The 14,803-nt window shown below is 35.8% G+C and overlaps 20 non-coding genes across 20 annotated transcripts; all 20 read right to left on the reverse strand.

Annotated features, from left to right (window-relative positions):
- Window positions 1-952: 952 nt before the first annotated feature.
- On the reverse strand, window positions 953-1,034 carry Trnal-uag (transfer RNA leucine (anticodon UAG)). Its single transcript has one exon. It is a non-coding gene; the product is annotated as a tRNA-Leu (tRNA).
- Window positions 1,035-1,521: 487 nt separating this feature from the next.
- On the reverse strand, window positions 1,522-1,603 carry Trnal-uag (transfer RNA leucine (anticodon UAG)). Its single transcript has one exon. It is a non-coding gene; the product is annotated as a tRNA-Leu (tRNA).
- A 679-nt stretch (window positions 1,604-2,282) lies between these two features.
- On the reverse strand, window positions 2,283-2,364 carry Trnal-uag (transfer RNA leucine (anticodon UAG)). Its single transcript has one exon. It is a non-coding gene; the product is annotated as a tRNA-Leu (tRNA).
- A 490-nt stretch (window positions 2,365-2,854) lies between these two features.
- Window positions 2,855-2,936, reverse strand: Trnal-uag (transfer RNA leucine (anticodon UAG)). Its single transcript has one exon. It is a non-coding gene; the product is annotated as a tRNA-Leu (tRNA).
- A 1,234-nt stretch (window positions 2,937-4,170) lies between these two features.
- On the reverse strand, window positions 4,171-4,252 carry Trnal-uag (transfer RNA leucine (anticodon UAG)). The gene has a single exon. It is a non-coding gene; the product is annotated as a tRNA-Leu (tRNA).
- A 109-nt stretch (window positions 4,253-4,361) lies between these two features.
- On the reverse strand, window positions 4,362-4,443 carry Trnal-uag (transfer RNA leucine (anticodon UAG)). Its single transcript has one exon. It is a non-coding gene; the product is annotated as a tRNA-Leu (tRNA).
- A 109-nt stretch (window positions 4,444-4,552) lies between these two features.
- On the reverse strand, window positions 4,553-4,634 carry Trnal-uag (transfer RNA leucine (anticodon UAG)). The gene has a single exon. It is a non-coding gene; the product is annotated as a tRNA-Leu (tRNA).
- Window positions 4,635-4,743: 109 nt separating this feature from the next.
- Trnal-uag (transfer RNA leucine (anticodon UAG)) lies at window positions 4,744-4,825 on the reverse strand. The gene has a single exon. It is a non-coding gene; the product is annotated as a tRNA-Leu (tRNA).
- An 868-nt stretch (window positions 4,826-5,693) lies between these two features.
- Trnal-uag (transfer RNA leucine (anticodon UAG)) lies at window positions 5,694-5,775 on the reverse strand. Its single transcript has one exon. It is a non-coding gene; the product is annotated as a tRNA-Leu (tRNA).
- A 296-nt stretch (window positions 5,776-6,071) lies between these two features.
- Window positions 6,072-6,153, reverse strand: Trnal-uag (transfer RNA leucine (anticodon UAG)). The gene has a single exon. It is a non-coding gene; the product is annotated as a tRNA-Leu (tRNA).
- A 109-nt stretch (window positions 6,154-6,262) lies between these two features.
- Trnal-uag (transfer RNA leucine (anticodon UAG)) lies at window positions 6,263-6,344 on the reverse strand. The gene has a single exon. It is a non-coding gene; the product is annotated as a tRNA-Leu (tRNA).
- Window positions 6,345-7,391: 1,047 nt separating this feature from the next.
- Trnal-uag (transfer RNA leucine (anticodon UAG)) lies at window positions 7,392-7,473 on the reverse strand. Its single transcript has one exon. It is a non-coding gene; the product is annotated as a tRNA-Leu (tRNA).
- Window positions 7,474-7,768: 295 nt separating this feature from the next.
- Trnal-uag (transfer RNA leucine (anticodon UAG)) lies at window positions 7,769-7,850 on the reverse strand. The gene has a single exon. It is a non-coding gene; the product is annotated as a tRNA-Leu (tRNA).
- Window positions 7,851-7,959: 109 nt separating this feature from the next.
- Window positions 7,960-8,041, reverse strand: Trnal-uag (transfer RNA leucine (anticodon UAG)). The gene has a single exon. It is a non-coding gene; the product is annotated as a tRNA-Leu (tRNA).
- A 1,054-nt stretch (window positions 8,042-9,095) lies between these two features.
- Window positions 9,096-9,177, reverse strand: Trnal-uag (transfer RNA leucine (anticodon UAG)). The gene has a single exon. It is a non-coding gene; the product is annotated as a tRNA-Leu (tRNA).
- Window positions 9,178-9,285: 108 nt separating this feature from the next.
- On the reverse strand, window positions 9,286-9,367 carry Trnal-cag (transfer RNA leucine (anticodon CAG)). Its single transcript has one exon. It is a non-coding gene; the product is annotated as a tRNA-Leu (tRNA).
- A 675-nt stretch (window positions 9,368-10,042) lies between these two features.
- Window positions 10,043-10,124, reverse strand: Trnal-uag (transfer RNA leucine (anticodon UAG)). The gene has a single exon. It is a non-coding gene; the product is annotated as a tRNA-Leu (tRNA).
- A 297-nt stretch (window positions 10,125-10,421) lies between these two features.
- Window positions 10,422-10,503, reverse strand: Trnal-uag (transfer RNA leucine (anticodon UAG)). The gene has a single exon. It is a non-coding gene; the product is annotated as a tRNA-Leu (tRNA).
- Window positions 10,504-10,612: 109 nt separating this feature from the next.
- On the reverse strand, window positions 10,613-10,694 carry Trnal-uag (transfer RNA leucine (anticodon UAG)). Its single transcript has one exon. It is a non-coding gene; the product is annotated as a tRNA-Leu (tRNA).
- A 291-nt stretch (window positions 10,695-10,985) lies between these two features.
- On the reverse strand, window positions 10,986-11,067 carry Trnal-uag (transfer RNA leucine (anticodon UAG)). Its single transcript has one exon. It is a non-coding gene; the product is annotated as a tRNA-Leu (tRNA).
- Between the last annotated feature and the right edge of the window lie 3,736 nt (window positions 11,068-14,803).

A 14,803-nucleotide genomic window follows, 5' to 3' on the forward strand; every position in this document is an offset into this window, starting at 1 on the left:
ATTTTCATGGCAGCGGTGGGATTCCAAACCACGCCCTAAGAAGGACTGGTGCCTAAAACCAGCGCCTTAGACCACTCGGCCATGCTACCTCCGTTCAAGTTGCTTCATTGTTTATTCTTTTTTTAGTTTTGTCTTCTTATAGGATAGAGAGTATATATTTCCTTAAAATATAAGTTTTATAAATAAATTAATTTTCATGGCAGCGATGGGACTCCAACCCACGCCCTAATAATGACTGGCGCCTAAAACCAGCGTCTTAGACAACTCGGCCACGCTACCTTCGTGTAAGTTGCTTCATTGTTTATTCTTTTTTTAGTTTTGTCTTCTTATAGGATAGAGAGTATATATTTCCTTAAAATATTATTTTTTATAAACAAAGTAATTTTCATGGTAGCGGTGGGATTCGAACCCACGCCCTAAGAAGGACTAGTGCCTAAAACCAGCGCGTAAGACCACGCGGCCACGCTAAAGCCGTGCAAGCTCCTTCATTGTTTATACTTTTTTTTTAAACTTATACGATAGAGATGATATATTTTCTTAAAATATAAGTTTTGTAAATAAATTAATTTTCATGGCAGCGGTGTGACTTGAACCCACGCCCTAATAAGGACTGGCGCCTAAAACCAGCGCCTTAGACAACTCGGCCACGCTACCTTCGTGCAAGTTGCTTCATTGTTTATTCTTTTTTTAGTTTTGTCTTGTTATAGGATAGAGAGTATACCTTTCCTTAAAATATTATTTTTTATAAACAAAGTAATTTTCATGGCAGCGGTGGGATTCGAATCCACGCCCTAAGAAGGACTGGTGCCTAAACCCAGCGCCTTAGACCACTCGGCCACGCTACCTTCGTGCAAGTTGCTTCATTATTTATTCTTTTTTTAGTTTTGTTTTCTTATAGGATAGAGTATATATTTCCTTAAAATATAATTTTTTATAAATAAAGTAATTTTCTTGGCAGCGGTGGGATTCGAACCCACGCCCTAAGAAGGACTGGTGCCTAAAACCAGCGCCTTAGACCACTCGGCCACGCTACCTTCGTGCAAGGTGCTTCATTTTTTATTCTTTTTTTAGTTTTGTCTTCTTATAGGATATAAACGATATATGTCCTTAAAATATAATTTTTATAAACAAAGTAATTTTCATGGCAGCGGTGGGATTCCAACCCACGCCCTAAGAAGGACTGGCGCCTAAACCCAGCGCCTTAGACCACTCGGCCACGCTACCTTCGTGCAAGGACCTCATTGTTTATTCTTTTTTTAGTTTTGTCTTCTTATAGGATATAAACGATATATGTCCTTAAAATATAATTTTTTATAAACAAAGTAATTTTCATTTCCGCGGTGGGATTCGAACCCACGCCCTAATAAGGACTGGTGCCTAAAACCAGCACCTTAGAAAACTCGGCCACGCTACCTTCGTGCAAGTTGCTTCATTATTTATTCTTTTTTTAGTTTTGTTTTCTTATAGGATAGAGTATATATTTCCTTAAAATATAATTTTTTATAAATAAAGTAATTTTCTTGGCAGCGGTGGGATTCGAACCCACGCCCTAAGAAGGACTGGCGCCTAAAACCAGCGCCTTAGACCACTCGGCCACGCTACCTTCGTGCAAGGTGCTTCATTTTTTATTCTTTTTTTAGTTTTGTCTTCTTAAAGGAGATAAACGATATATGTCCTTAAAATATAATTTTTTATAAATAAATTAATTTTCATGGCAGCGGTGGGATTCGAACCCACGCCCTAAGAAGGACTGGTGCCTAAAACCAGCGCCTTAGACTACTCGGACACGCTACCTTCGTGGGCAAGTCGCTTCATTGTTTATTCTTTTTTTAGTTTTGTCTTCTTATAGGATAGAGACTATATATTTCCTTAAAATATAATTTTTTATAAATAAAGTAATTTTCTTGGCAGCGGTGGGATTCGAACCCACGCCCTAATAAGGACTGGTGCCTAAAACCAGCGCCTTAGGGCACACGGCCACGCTACCTTCGTGCTAGGTGCTTCATTTTTTATTCTTTTTTTAGTTTTGTCTCCTTATAGGATATAAAGGAAATATGTCCTTAAAATATTATTTTTTATAAACAAAGTAATTTTCATGGCAGCGGTGGGATTCGAACCCACGCCCTAAGAAGGACTGGTGCCTAAAACAAGCGCGTAAGACCACACGGCCAAGCTAAAGCCGTGCATGCTCCTTCATTGTTTATTCTTTTTTTTTGTAAACTTATACGATAGAGATGATATATATTCTTAAAATATAAGTTTTATAAATAAATTAATTTTCATGGCAGCGGTGAGATTCGAACCCACGCCCTAAGAAGGACTGGTGCCTAAAACCAGCGCCTTAGACCACTCGGCCACGCTACCTTCGTGCAAATTGCTTCAAAGTTTATTCTTTTTTTAGTTTTTTCTTCTTATAGGATAGAGAGTATACGTTTCCTTAAAATATTATTTTTTATAAACAAAGTAATTTTCATGGCAGCGGTGGGATTCGAACCCACGCCCTAAGAAGGACTGGTGCCTAAAACCAGCGCGTAAGACCACACGGCCAAGCTAAAGCCGTGCAAGCTCCTTCATTGTTTATTCTTTTTTTTTTTTTGTAAACTTATACGATAGAGATGATATATTTTCTTAAAATATAAGTTTTATAAATAAATTAATTTTCATGGCAGCGGTGAGATTCAAACCCACGCCCTAAGAAGGACTGGTGCCTAAAACCAGCGCCTTAGACCATTTGGCCACGCTACCTTCGTGCAAGTTGCTTCATTGTTTATTCTTTTTTTAGTTTTGTCTTCTTATAGGATAGAGAGTATATATTTCCTTAAAATATAATTTTTTATAAATAAAGTAATTTTCTTGGCAGCGGTGGGATTCGAACCCACGCCCTAAGAAAGACTGGTGCCTAAAACCAGCGCCTTAGACCACTCGGCCACGCTACCTTCTTGCAAGGTGCTTCCTTTTTTATTCTTTTTTTCGTTTTGTCTTCTTATAGGATATAAACGATATGTGTCTTTAAAATATAATTTTTTATAAACAAAGTAATTTTCATGGCAGCGGTTGGATTCGAACCCACGCCCTAAGAAGGACTGGTCCCTAAAACCAGCGCCTTAGACCACTCGGCCACGCTACCTTCGTGCAAACTGATTCATTGTTTATTCTTTTTTTAGTTTTGTCTTCTTATAGGTTAAAAACGATATATGTCCTTAAAATATATTTTTTTATAAATAAAGTATTTTTCATGCAGCGGTGGGATTCGAACCCACGCCCTAAGATGGACTGGTGCCTTAGACCACTCGGCCACGCTACCTTCGTGCAAGGTGCTTCATTTTTTATTCTTTTTTTAGTTTTGTCTTCTTATAGGATATAAACGATATATGTCCTTAAAATATAATTTTTATAAACAAAGTAATTTTCATGGCAGCGGTGGGATTTCAACCCACGCCCTAAGAAGGACTGGTGCCTAAAACCAGCGCCTTAGACCACTCGGCCATGCTACCTTCGTTCAAGTTGCTTCATTGTTTATTCTTTTTTTAGTTTTGTCTTCTTCTAGGATAGAGAGTATATATTTCCTTAAAATATTATTTTTTAAAAACAAAGTAATTTTCATGGCAGCGGTGGGATTCGAACCCACGCCCTAAGAAGGACTAGTGCCTAAAACCATGGCGTAAGACCACGCGGCCACGCTAAAGCCGTGCAAGCTCCTTCATTGTTTATTCTTTTTTTTTTTTGTAAACTTATACGATAGAGATGATATATTTTCTTAAAATATAAGTTTTATAAATAAATTAATTTTCATGGCAGAGGTGGGACTCGAACCCACGCCCTAATAAGAACTGGCGCCTAAAACCAGCGACTTAGACAACTCGGCCACGCTACCTTCGTGCAAGTTGCTTCATTGTTTATTCTTTTTTTAGTTTTGTCTTCTTATAGGATAGAGAGTATACCTTTCCTTAAAATATTATTTTTTATAAACAAAGTAATTTTCATGGCAGCGGTGGGATTCGAACCCACGCCCTAAGAAGGACTGGTGCCTAAAACCAGCACCTTAGACCACTCGGCTGCTACCTTCGTGCAAGTTGCTTCATTATTTTTTCTTTTTTTAGTTTTGTTTTCTTATAGGATAGAGTATATATTTCCTTAAAATATAATTTTTTATAAATAAAGTAATTTTCTTGGCAGCGGTGGGATTCGAACCCACGCCCTAAGAAGGACTGGTGCCTAAAACCAGCGCCTTAGACCACTCGGCTACGCTACCTTCGTGCAAGGCGCTTCATTTTTTATTCTTTTTTTAGTTTTGTCTTCTTATAGGATATAAACGATATATGTCCTTAAAATATAATTTTTTATAAATAAAGTAATTTTCATGGCAGCGATGGGATTCGAACCCACGCCCTAAGAAGGACTGGTGCCTAAAACCAGCGCCTTAGACCACTCGGCCACGCTACCTTCGTGCAAGGCGCTTCATTTTTTATTCTTTTTTTAGTTTTGTCTTCTTATAGGATATAAACGATATATGTCCTTAAAATATAATTTTTTATAAATAAAGTAATTTTCATGGCAGCGATGGGATTCGAACCCACGCCCTAAGAAGGACTGGTGCCTAAAACCAGCGCCTTAGACCACTCGGCCACGCTACCTTCGTGCAAGTTGCTTCATTGTTTATTCTTTTTTTAGTTTTGTCTTCTTATAGGATAGAGAGTATATATTTCCTTAAAATATAACTTTTTATAAATAAAGTAATTTTCTTGGCAGCGGTGGGATTCGAACCCACGCCCTAAGAAGGACTGGTGGCTAAAACCAGAGCCTTAGACCACTCGGCCACGCTACTTTCGTGCAAGTTGCTTCATTGTTTATTGGTTTTTTAGATTTGTCTTCTTATAGGATAGAGAGTATATATTTCCTTAAAATATATTTTTTATAAACAAAGTAATTTTCATGGCAGCAGTGGCATTCGAACCCACGCCCTAAGAAGGACTTATGATTGAAACCAGCGCCTTAGACCACTCGGCCACGCTAAAGCCGTACAAGTTAATTCTTTGTTTATTCTTTTTTAGTTTGGTCTTCCTATAGGATAGAGAGTATATATTTCCTTAAAACATAATTTTTTATAAACAAAGTAATTTTCATGGCAGCGGTTGGATTCGAACCCACGCCCTAAGAAGGACTGGTGCCTAAAACCAGCGCCTTAGACTACTCGGACACGCTACCTTCGTGGGCAAGTCGCTTCATTGTTTATTCTTTTTTTAGTTTTGTCTTCTTATAGGATAGAGACTATATATTTCCTTAAAATATAATTTTTTATAAATAAAGTAATTTTCTTGGCAGCGGTGGGATTCGAACCCACGCCCTAATAAGGACTGGTGCCTAAAACCAGCGCCTTAGGGCACACGGCCACGCTACCTTCGTGCTAGGTGCTTCATTTTTTATTCTTTTTTTAGTTTTGTCTCCTTATAGGATATAAAGGAAATATGTCCTTAAAATATTATTTTTTATAAACAAAGTAATTTTCATGGCAGCGGTGGGATTCGAACCCACGCCCTAAGAAGGACTGGTGCCTAAAACAAGCGCGTAAGACCACACGGCCAAGCTAAAGCCGTGCATGCTCCTTCATTGTTTATTCTTTTTTTTTGTAAACTTATACGATAGAGATGATATATATTCTTAAAATATAAGTTTTATAAATAAATTAATTTTCATGGCAGCGGTGAGATTCGAACCCACGCCCTAAGAAGGACTGGTGCCTAAAACCAGCGCCTTAGACCACTCGGCCACGCTACCTTCGTGCAAATTGCTTCAAAGTTTATTCTTTTTTTAGTTTTTTCTTCTTATAGGATAGAGAGTATACATTTCCTTAAAATATTATTTTTTATAAACAAAGTAATTTTCATGGCAGCGGTGGGATTCGAACCCACGCCCTAAGAAGGACTGGTGCCTAAAACCAGCGCGTAAGACCACACGGCCAAGCTAAAGCCGTGCAAGCTCCTTCATTGTTTATTCTTTTTTTTTTGTAAGCTTATACGATAGAGATGATATATTTTCTTAAAATATAAGTTTTATAAATAAATTAATTTTCATGGCAGCGGTGAGATTCGAACCCACGCCCTAAGAAGGACTGGTGCCTAAAACCAGCGCCTTAGACCATTTGGCCACGCTACCTTCGTGCAAGTTGCTTCATTGTTTATTCTTTTTTTAGTTTTGTCTTCTTATAGGATAGAGAGTATATATTTCCTTAAAATATAATTTTTTATAAATAAAGTAATTATCTTGGCAGCGGTGGGATTCGAACCCACGCCCTAAGAAAGACTGGTGCCTAAAACCAGCGCCTTAGACCACTCGGCCACGCTACCTTCGTGCAAGGTGCTTCCTTTTTTATTCTTTTTTTAGTTTTGTCTTCTTATAGGATATAAACGATATGTGTCTTTAAAATATAATTTTTTATAAACAAAGTAATTTTCATGGCAGCGGTTGGATTCGAACCCACGCCCTAAGAAGGACTGGTCCCTAAAACCAGCGCCTTAGACCACTCGGCCACGCTACCTTCGTGCAAACTGATTCATTGTTTATTCTTTTTTTAGTTTTGTCTTCTTATAGGTTAAAAACGATATATGTCCTTAAAATATATTTTTTTATAAATAAAGTATTTTTCATGCAGCGGTGGGATTCGAACCCACGCCCTAAGATGGACTGGTGCCTTAGACCACTCGGCCACGCTACCTTCGTGCAAGGTGCTTCATTTTTTATTCTTTTTTTAGTTTTGTCTTCTTATAGGATATAAACGACATATGTCCTTAAAATATAATTTTTATAAACAAAGTAATTTTCATGGCAGCGATGGGATTTCAACCCACGCCCTAAGAAGGACTGGTGCCTAAAACCAGCGCCTTCGACCACTCGGCCATGCTACCTTCGTTCAAGTTGCTTCATTGTTTATTCTTTTTTTAGTTTTGTCTTCTTCTAGGATAGAGAGTATATATTTCCTTAAAATATTATTTTTTATAAACAAAGTAATTTTCATGGCAGCGGTGGGATTCGAACCCACGCCCTAAGAAGGACTAGTGCCTAAAACCATGGCGTAAGACCACGCGGCCACGCTAAAGCCGTGCAAGCTCTTTCATTGTTTATTCTTTTTTTTTTTGTAAACTTATACGATAGAGATGATATATTTTCTTAAAATATAAGTTTTATAAATAAATTAATTTTCATGGCAGAGGTGGGACTCGAACCCACGCCCTAATAAGAACTGGCGCCTAAAACCAGCGACTTAGACAACTCGGCCACGCTACCTTCGTGCAAGTTGCTTCATTGTTTATTCTTTTTTTTAGTTTTGTCTTCTTATAGGATAGAGAGTATACCTTTCCTTAAAATATTATTTTTTATAAACAAAGTAATTTTCATGGCAGCGGTGGGATTCGAACCCACGCCCTAAGAAGGACTGGTGCCTAAACCCAGCGCCTTAGACCACTCGGCCACGCTACCTTCGTGCAAGGACCTCATTGTTTATTCTTTTTTTAGTTTTGTCTTCTTATAGGATATAAACGATATATGTCCTTAAAATATAATTTTTTATAAACAAAGTAATTTTCATGGCAGCGGTGGGATTCGAACCCACGCCCTAAGAAGGACTGGTGCCTAAAACCAGCACCTTAGACCACTCGGCTGCTACCTTCGTGCAAGTTGCTTCATTATTTTTTCTTTTTTTAGTTTTGTTTTCTTTTAGGATAGAGTATATATTTCCTTAAAATATAATTTTTTATAAATAAAGTAATTTTCTTGGCAGCGGTGGGATTCGAACCCACGCCCTAAGAAGGACTGGTGCCTAAAACCAGCGCCTTAGACCACTCGGCCACGCTACCTTCGTGCAAGGCGCTTCATTTTTTATTCTTTTTTTAGTTTTGTCTTCTTATAGGATATAAACGATATATGTCCTTAAAATATAATTTTTTATAAATAAAGTAATTTTCTTGGCAGCGGTGGGATTCGAACCCACGCCCTAAGAAGGACTGGTGCCTAAAACCAGCGACTTAGACCACTCAGCCACGCTACCTTCGTGCAAGGTGCTTCATTTTTTATTCTTTTTTTAGTTTTGTCTTCTTATAGGATATAAACGATATATGTCCTTAAAATATAATTTTTATAAACAAAGTAATTTTCATGGCAGCGGTGGGATTCCAACCCACGCCCTAAGAAGGACTGGTGCCTAAAACCAGCGCCTTAGACCACTCGGCCATGCTACCTCCGTTCAAGTTGCTTCATTGTTTATTCTTTTTTTAGTTTTGTCTTCTTATAGGATAGAGAGTATATATTTCCTTAAAATATAAGTTTTATAAATAAATTAATTTTCATGGCAGCGGTGGGACTCCAACCCACGCCCTAATAATGACTGGCGCCTAAAACCAGCGTCTTAGACAACTCGTCCACGCTACCTTCGTGTAAGTTGCTTCATTGTTTATTCTTTTTTTAGTTTTGTCTTCTTATAGGATAGAGAGTATATATTTCCTTAAAATATTATTTTTTATAAACAAAGTAATTTTCATGGTAGCGGTGGGATTCGAACCCACGCCCTAAGAAGGACTAGTGCATAAAACCAGCGCGTAAGACCACGCGGCCACGCTAAAGCCGTGCAAGCTCCTTCATTGTTTATACTTTTTTTTTTAAACTTATACGATAGAGATGATATATTTTCTTAAAATATAAGTTTTGTAAATAAATTAATTTTCATGGCAGCGGTGTGACTTGAACCCACGCCCTAATAAGGACTGGCGCCTAAAACCAGCGCCTTAGACAACTCGGCCACGCTACCTTCGTGCAAGTTGCTTCATTGTTTATTCTTTTTTTAGTTTTGTCTTGTTATAGGATAGAGAGTATACCTTTCCTTAAAATATTATTTTTTATAAACAAAGTAATTTTCATGGCAGCGGTGGGATTCGAATCCACGCCCTAAGAAGGACTGGTGCCTAAACCCAGCGCCTTAGACCACTCGGCCACGCTACCTTCGTGCAAGTTGCTTCATTATTTATTCTTTTTTTAGTTTTGTTTTCTTATAGGATAGAGTATATATTTCCTTAAAATATAATTTTTTATAAATAAAGTAATTTTCTTGGCAGCGGTGGGATTCGAACCCACGCCCTAAGAAGGACTGGTGCCTAAAACCAGCGCCTTAGACCACTCGGCCACGCTACCTTCGTGCAAGGTGCTTCATTTTTTATTCTTTTTTTAGTTTTGTCTTCTTATAGGATATAAACGATATATGTCCTTAAAATATAATTTTTATAAACAAAGTAATTTTCATGGCAGCGGTGGGATTCCAACCCACGCCCTAAGAAGGACTGGTGCCTGAAACCAGCGCCTTAGACCACTCGGCCATGCTACCTTCGTTCAAGTTGCTTCATTGTTTATTCTTTTTTTAGTTTTGTCTTCTTATAGGATAGAGAGTATATATTTCCTTAAAATATAAGTTTTATAAATAAATTAATTTTCATGGCAGCGGTGGGACTCCAACCCACGCCCTAATAATGAATGGCGCCTAAAAGCAGCGCCTTAGACAACTCGGCCACGCTACCTTCGTGTAAGTTGCTTCGTTGTTTATTCTTTTTTTAGTTTTGTCTTCTTATAGGATAGAGAGTATACCTTTCCTTAAAATATTATTTTTTATAAACAAAGTAATTTTCATGGCAGCGGTGGGATTCGAACCCACGCCCTAAGAAGGACTGGTGCCTAAAACCAGCGGATAAGACCACGCGGCCACGCTAAAGCCGTGCAAGCTCCTTCATTGTTTATACTTTTTTTTTTAAACTTATACGATAGAGATGATATATTTTCTTAAAATATAAGTTTTGTAAATAAATTAATTTTCATGGCAGCGGTGTGACTTGAACCCACGACCTAATAAGGACTGGCGCCTAAAACCAGCGCCTTAGACAACTCGGCCACGCTACCTTCGTGCAAGCTGCTCTATTGTTGATTCTTTTTTTAGTTTTGTCTTCTTATATGATAGAGAGTATATATTTCGTTAAAATATAATTTTTTATAAATAAAGTAATTTTCATGGCAGCGGTGGGATTCGAACCCACGCCCTAAGAAGGACTGGTGCCTAAACCCAGCGCCTTAGACCACTCGGCCACGCTACCTTCGTGCAAGGACCTCATTGTTTATTCTTTTTTTAGTTTTGTCTTCTTATAGGATATAAACGATATATGTCCTTAAAATATAATTTTTTATAAACAAAGTAATTTTCATTTCCGCGGTGGGATTCGAACCCACGCCCTAAGAAGGACTGGTGCCTAAAACCAGCACCTTAGAAAACTCGGCCACGCTACCTTCGTGCAAGTTGCTTCATTATTTATTCTTTTTTTAGTTTTGTTTTCTTATAGGATAGAGTATATATTTCCTTAAAATATAATTTTTTATAAATAAAGTAATTTTCTTGGCAGCGGTGGGATTCGAACCCACGCCCTAAGAAGGACTGGCGCCTAAAACCAGCGCCTTAGACCACTCGGCCACGCTACCTTCGTGCAAGGTGCTTCATTTTTTATTCTTTTTTTAGTTTTGTCTTCTTAAAGGAGATAAACGATATATGTCCTTAAAATATAATTTTTTATAAATAAATTAATTTTCATGGCAGCGGTGGGATTCGAACCCACGCCCTAAGAAGGACTGGTGCCTAAAACCAGCGCTTTAGACCACTCGGCCACGCTACCTTCGTGCAAGTTGCTTCATTATTTATTCTCTTTTTTTTTGTATTCTTATTCGATGGAGATTATATATTTGCTTAAAATATAATTTTTTAGAAACAAATAAATTTTCATGGCAGCGGTGGAATTCGAACCCACGCCCTAAGAAGGACTTATGCCTGAAACCAGTACATTAGACCCCTCGGCCACGCTAAAGCCGTGCAAGTTCCTTCATTGTTTATTCTTTTTTTGTAATCTTATAAGATAGATATGATATATTTTCTTAAAATATAATTTTTAAAAATAAATTAATTTTCATGGCAGCGGTGGGATTCGAACCCACGCCCTAAGAAGTACTGGTGCCTAAAACCAGCGCCTTAGACCACTCTGCCACGCTACCTTCGTCCAAGGTGCTTCATTTTTTATTCTTTTTTTAGTTTTGTCTTCTTATAGGATATAAACGATATATGTCCTTAAAATATAATTTTTTATAAACAAAGTAATTTTCATGGCAGCGGTGGGAATCGAACCCACGCCCTACGAAGGACTGCCGCCTAAAACTAGAGCCTTAGAACACTCGGCCACGTTGCATATAAGCAAGACACTCCTTTGAATATTCTTTTTTTCATTTTCATCTTCTTATATGATAGACATGATTTATTTGCATAAAAATAAATTATTATGAATAAAAGTATTTCCATGGTAGCGCTGGGATTTGAAATCACGCCCCTACGAAGGACTGGTGTTTAAAATTAGCGCCTTAGACCATTCGGCCACTCTACCGGTAAACGTCAGAATATATTTTTTTATTCAATTTCGCTTTCCTTTATTAGTATTATATAATGGAGAAAATTAATTTTACTAGGAACAAAAAATTTTGCGAAAAAGAAAATCTCTATCGCATCTGTGGAATTCGAACCCATTCTCCCAAAACGTGTGGTGCCTTAAACCACTCGGCAACTCTATAGTCAACGCGCAATCGTCTATTGTTCATTCCTTTTTTTTTTTCATTTTTGTTTTCTTATATAATAGAGAAAATTAATTTGATTAAGAATAAAATTCTTATCTATAAGAACACATATATGATGGACGTGTGACACGAACTCACAACCTTGTAAACACTGGTTCTTTAAACAAGCCAGCAAAATGTTTTCTTATATCCTCCAACTTTTAAACTTACTCTGACAAACATTTTATAACTAACATTAATTATAATTCTGTTTAAAAAACTAATTGCTCGTTTTTTAGTAATGATTTTTCAAATTCATTGTTGGTATCTATTCTCTCTTTTTTATTAATTTCTTTTTTAAATATTTAACCGAAGTCTTTGTCTGAATGTTAGATAGACAAAAATATTCCAAAAATGTATTTTTCTCTGGGAGATTTGAAAGTTTCGACAAAATCTCGAATTCGGATTTTTTGGTGAGTTAGACGTCACCAATATTTTTCTTTGTATATTTCAAGAACAAGAAATTAATTATTACTGTTGTTTAAAGGATTAGAATCATCTTATTTACTTACTTTAACCCTCTCTAGGGCCGTGGGAAGTACGCTTCCCACCAAATTTATCAATATTTGTATGAAATTATGTAGGTTGGCATAAGTTCTGACAATTTTTTTTACAAAGACAGAAAATTAGATGTTTCAGTTCTTTATCTCAGTCAAAATGATGTGTCTTGATTTGTTACTTAATTATTAATTAACCGAATTAATTAATTAATCAAATTAAAGTTATCTTATAAGCTAAATGAATCCCTTTTCTTATTCTAATTTCAAGCCTAAAAATATTTTAACATAATATGACTAGAAAAAAATGGCCCTTTAAAGGGTTAAATAAAATTTAAATATATAAAAGCATTCGCTAAATTTTAAGCATCGCAAAATCTTTTTGAATAATATTATATTTAAAAAAGCATAAAATATTTTTTTCGAAAGCAAACCTTTTAAAACTTCTAATATTTTATCTTTAAAAAAAATAGCCACGTCTATAAAAGTTTTTAAGTTAAAAAAAATTATTCTACCGTTTGATCTCAAAAGATGCTACATTCACCTCTAAAAGATGATAAATAAGTTGTTTTGAATTAAATTGAAAAGGATATTAAATTTCATCCAATGTAAATTTCGTGTTCCTATATATTAATTAACACGGATATTTTTAACAGCACTTCCGAAAAAAAAGAACGGAGTTTTTTTTTCCCAAATAGTTGAAAGAATATCCAGATAGGAGGCACTTTAATTTAAAAGGTGTACCCTGTAAAAGATTATCCTTTAATTTTGCTTAAGTAGCTTTATAACCTTTCTAGAAGAAATTTTTCTTTAAGGAATATAAAAGTAGAATTCTTTTTCTCTTTTTTATAAGAGGGTGGATTTTTTTTTTAACTCGAGTTCGCTGTGATTTCCTCTTTTTCGCCATGCAAGCATTTTCTTTTCCATAGATGAGTGGTTTAATTACTGCATAATTCAAATGTTGATGCTTTTTAACTATTCAAATGAAAGAAATTGGAAGGAAGTGAAGAATTAAAAAACGTGAGGGGGAAAATAAAGCCACTAGAATACAAAATATGAAATTCATGACTTTTAAATTGCATACTATATATATCCAAGTTAATTAAGTTGTATAGATTTTTTAATCTCCTTTTCATACTATCCCAAAATCGGGAGGCAGAAATTTATATTTTTAGAAATAATACTATTTGAAAACTAGCATATTTTCTGTATATTAAAAAGTGCAAAATTCACATAAAATGGAAAAAAAACATGGTAACCGGGATAGTCTGTTTGGTAGGGCGTTGGAATCGCATCCGTTGGGTAGTGGGTTCGAGCCCTGCGGGCCGAAGACTCTCCGTGTATAAGTTGGCTGGTGCCCGTACAAATCTATCGTGGTGACCACGTTCTTAAAGTCGAGACAATACCACTGGAGGCACTGGTTCAGAGGTGATCTTTCTCTGATTCAGGTCTAAATTGCGATCTGTGCTTGAGTGAATGAAATGTATGAATGTAGTCCTCCCCGTAAAAAGGGCTGTGATGGCTGAGTAGCTAAGCCGCATCTTGGCCCTAGATGGCGTTACTGAAAAACAAGAGACGGTCAAACTTTAGGCTTAAAATTGTTGGTTTTGTCAACGGGTTTGAATATAATGAGTGCTATGAGAGATAACAGCAAAAAGTGGTCCAATCTGCCCATCCCTAGAAAAGTCCTATTTCGATATTTTGAAGTTAATGAATGCACCTATAAGTAATAGCTTTAGGAGTAATACAGAGAACTTAAAGAAACAGAAAAATTACTCGTAGGAAAAAGCTAAAATTTTGTATACCCCCATAAAATGACCTTGCTCTTCGGTTTATGTCCAGATTTAATTGTGTTGCCTATTAAAAACTTTTAAAGTTGGATTTTTTTCACCATATTAAATATTTTAAAGTCAAATATGTGAGCAAAATGCGTAGAATATTTTCTATTTTCAAAGAAAAAAGAGTGTAGGTCAATAGTATTTTTTAAAAATATTAATAAAAGTCCAAAATTTAATTTTAACATCAGGAGATCAAAATTTTGCTCGCTCTTAATATCGAAACGAATCGATTTCGACTAATGAAGTCTGGTTTGTGGGAAGACTTTTTGATGTAGTTTGAAATCTAAGGAAAAACGTGGGTGTTGCCATTGGAAATTTTGAAGTTTTTTCTTATTTCCATATATAGGCAGACTTTTTTAACATTTCTTACTATAAAATTTAATAGAGTATGTTAATTCTTTTCGAATAATTGAAATCTCCATTTAAAACGAATTTCATTTTATAAATTGCATCCTATAAAACTGAAAGGTTTGCCTTAATTTATATCATGGCATAAACAATCGTTCATTTATTCCAATTGTATTAGGAAATATTAAAAGTTTATTGATGGAATGCGTTTTAAAAATCTTTTAATAAAGATAAATAAAGTTTTTGAAACATACTTAATCATTTAATTATTATAAACATTTTCATTTTATGTATCATCCTTCATTCACAAATAATGAATGATGGTTATATATTTTCTTCTCAAAAGACATTTTTGCAAATATTCAAACTACTCAGAAATTGAATTAGCGTAATAACATCTTCCTGAACTAATCAGTAAAAAAAATTAACAAATTCTTTAAAATA

Source organism: Argiope bruennichi, chromosome 1 (genome assembly GCF_947563725.1).
Source record: "Argiope bruennichi chromosome 1, qqArgBrue1.1, whole genome shotgun sequence".
Classification (NCBI taxonomy): Eukaryota; Metazoa; Arthropoda; class Arachnida; order Araneae; family Araneidae; genus Argiope; species Argiope bruennichi.